Source organism: Ictalurus furcatus, chromosome 19 (assembly GCF_023375685.1).
Source record: "Ictalurus furcatus strain D&B chromosome 19, Billie_1.0, whole genome shotgun sequence".
Classification (NCBI taxonomy): domain Eukaryota; kingdom Metazoa; phylum Chordata; class Actinopteri; order Siluriformes; family Ictaluridae; genus Ictalurus; species Ictalurus furcatus.
This window is the reverse complement of record NC_071273.1, coordinates 14,738,938-14,742,711: the sequence shown is the minus strand read 5'-3', so window position 1 is coordinate 14,742,711 and position 3,774 is coordinate 14,738,938. Positions and strand designations below refer to the sequence as shown.

The window sequence follows — 3,774 nt, the reverse complement described above, 5'->3', positions numbered from 1 at the left end:
ATTTTAAAGTGTTTGTTGATCTTAAAGCATTTGAGAATAACAAATTTGATTAACTAATAATTTGATTAACATTACCATAAAAACATACAATCAAGCATAACAGGTGAGGATGACTTTACGAAATTAGATGTTTCATTGGCAGTACACATTCTCAGACATAATTACTAGCAAAATGGAGCCTATTATGTAAGTTGTCATGATGGGCTTATACATGTTTCATCTAGCCTCATACTTACCTGGCAGGGGTGATACCATGATCAAGAAGGTGGTTTCTCCCAAGATGAGGCTCAGCTATTGCACTTTGGCAGTGCTGAGCCTTGCGAATTCCCCAACGTGAGAATCTTGACTGCATAATTTCTGATGGTGTGGGCTGTGTGCATTCTTCCATAACAATTATTGTGCAGTGGTAGCTCAGTTGTCAAAAGGTTCTGGGTTACTAAACAGAAGGTTGTAGGTTCAAGTCCCAGCATCACCAAATTGCCAATGTTGGATACTTGAGCAAGGCCATTATCTTCTCTGTTCCAGGGATGCTGAATCATGGCTGGCCCTTCACTCTGACTCCAAATTCCTAACAATTTGGGATATGCAAAGAAAAAAAAAATTCACTGTACATGTGACAAATAAAGGCTTCTTCTTCATGAGCACTGCTCTTAAGAGTTTTCAAAATGGCCCTTTTACTGATGCAGATGTATCAGTTTCTGCATCAGTTATAGTTACTTTTGTTCATTAGTACTTGCAGTGCAGTTTGTCTTAAACATTCTCCCAAAGCAGAGGTGTGAATCAGGTCTGGAGTGAGGATCAGATACAAAGCTCATTGGACAACTAAAGGCCACACTGAATATCATTTGAGCATGCATGTTCATATGGCACTGCACCATGTGTTTACTGTGTTCATTCATTCATTTTTTGTAAATGCTTTATCAGTCAGTGCTGCTGTGGTTTAAATGATTAATTTGTTTATATTTTGGAACATAGAATCATCTAAGAACTCCTCTTTCATAATGTTCTTACAGTTACAGAGGACTACTACATTCAGTCTGTATGGTACATTATATAGAGTATACAGTAATGTTCATTTACAAATATAGAGTCATTGCTTCATATTCTATGTTTTATTGCAGTCTTTAATGAGTCTTTAGCATGAATGACTAAATAATCCGGGAGGTTAGGTGGTAAAACAGGATACTGTAGGATGGTGTTGATAAATGGTAAAGAAGTCTATTGGTTCTGGGAATCCTGGCTGATTGCATCCCATCTGCAAATATTATTGTCTAATGAAAGTCCTCTTAGCTCTTACTATGACTCAAGTGCTCAGTTGGATATAAGTGAATGCAATACCAATGCACACAATTGAAGAAACCTACTGTGTTAAGAAACTACTTTCAGATACCAGTTAATGAGCGCGAACATCAGTGAGAGCCATAACTGCTAACAACATTAGGAGAAAGTGATGGCATAATTATCAGTGATGCTAGATTAATTTCATTTTATGGGAGTCTTGTTTATTTCATCAGCAGGTTAATACTGCACAGCTTGAGTATAATCATTGTGGATGAACAAGGATTCACAAGCCTAATTCATTCCTTGGCAAGGGGGCATAATCGTATAGCTAGATTTGAAGGGTTCAATGAAATCCAGGCTGTGATGGATTACTACTACTACTAACTCTGCAAGTTAGTAGGACATTATTGTCTTTATGTTGACATTTTAGAGTTGTAAATTGGGTGGCATGCACTGGCCTCACAGTTCCAGGGTCTTCACTTCAATCTAAAACTGTCAGTGTAGAATTTCACATGTCCCTGTGTCTGTGCAGTTTCCTCTGGGTTCTCTGATAGGTGAATTGATTACGTTAAATTGCCACTGGGAGTGAGTAGGTGTGTGAATGTGTGTGCGTATGGTGTCAGGCAATGGACTGGTGTCCCATCCAGGGTGTATGGAGCAGTTACTGAGTTTTAATGATGAGTTTTAAACCCTTAGGACTTTATAATAAAGTCCTAAGGAAGTGTGGAAACATTTTGAGATTTCACTAGTCTATTTTCATAACATTTCAAACACATTTTGCCAGGCCCTTTCACTCCAAGGGCATGTAATTTTCTCAGCTATATTAAGTAATGCCTAAGACTTGTTAGCATTAGAGCTCTCTTTCCTTCTCTTCCTCTCTCTTTTTTTCCTTATAAAAGGGGCAGGAGGCATCCCTGCTATTGATTTCTCCTTGAGAGGTTAGTGTACACACTAGTTGATGTGAACATAGTGTGAGTGATGAAAGCCTGAGATGTGGTCATTAAAAATAGGAACTTGAGCTGTCCCTGTTGTAACTTGGATTGCCTCTCACTGCTGATTTGATCCCAGTCTGAATGAGGCACAGCGGTTGAACCGGTGCAGTTACAAAAGGTCAAATGGATCCATGAGTGCATTTATCGACAGTGTTTTTACAGTGTACTTAGCAGACACTGCTTGCGACCAACCTGGGAATCACAACCCAATCATTTCCATCAACATTCCCCACAGAACAAGCAGCATGAAGAGCAATTATTCCTGCTATGTTCACTACGTGTCACCATTGGTCATATAGTCAAGGGGATACCTTGTAAAAATCTTACAGTAATGGCCTAAGAAAATGTACACACTAGGGAAGCACTTGATTATATGCATATGTATTCCCACCTTTCATTTCCCACGTTTTTCATCTGTATTTTGTCTGGTTTTGCAGCTATCCAAGGCCCATGAAGAGCACAGTGGTGTGGCATAGAGCTTGTAATCACTCTGTCATCACAATTCAGGCTGTAGATCACCTACTCCATTAAGTCAGCCTGCAGCTGCTGCTACCTGGGGAAGGGTAATTGCTCGACAGGAGCCCACCCTGCTTTCACGCCTCATTAAGCGATTTTGCCCAGCGTTTCTCAGCCCCTGGAGCAAGGGGAGACGCTCTATTTGGTAGCAAAATGCAAAACCAGCCACTGCTGTCCTGAGATCAACACTTTGTCACATGAACCAGACACACACACACGCACACACACGCACACACACACGCACACACATACACACAAATGCATCTTAGCAATTGTCTTTCAGGCTGTTTTTTCTGCTAAGCATATATATCGCTCAAGAAAATAACTCCAGTGACAGTAATTTAAGGTGTCACAAAGCATTCCCTTGGCGATGTGAGTACTATTCAAGGGGTGCATTTTGGTAATTAAAAATAAAATAAAATAAATTTTGTATTGGAATGTGATTGTTTAAGCTGCAGCTAACGCTAATATCTTAGCTCTGGTGATGTTTATTACTAAGCTCTTTGGAAACAGTATTCATTCCCATATGTAAAAAAATAAATAAATAAAAAAATAAGAAAGAAAGAATCACATAAATGCAGACATCAAATTGACATCCAGAGATTAAAAACCTTATCTAATATACAGTATGCTTAATCTATTGTCCTCTCCATTAATCATATTTTGACCAAATTATCCAAATCTCAGGAGTTCACAGCTCGATCACCAACTCCTGCAGTTCAACTGGGTGAGCATCAGGCTCCTAATTCCAACATCATGAGTTACTGATGCAAATGCATATCTGCCCTGAAATATGGTTCTTGCACCTATAAATACTTCAGTAGGTATAAAAACCTATGGATATCCACCTGGAATGACACCTTTGCCAATATGTTTTTTTTTTTCTTTTACAGTAAATTTATAAAATGCTCTATTTTATTCCCATAAGCCAAAAGGTCAAAAACTGACAATTTTCTTGGCCCCAATCTACTGAGAATCAGGCTTT

At 38.9% G+C, this 3,774-nt stretch overlaps 1 non-coding gene across 1 annotated transcript; it reads left to right on the top strand.

Moving 5' to 3' along the window:
• The first annotated feature begins 228 nt into the window (after window positions 1–228).
• LOC128623763 (U1 spliceosomal RNA) lies at window positions 229–389 on the top strand. Its single transcript, XR_008388659.1, has one exon. It is a non-coding gene; the product is annotated as a U1 spliceosomal RNA (small nuclear RNA).
• Window positions 390–3,774: the final 3,385 nt, after the last annotated feature.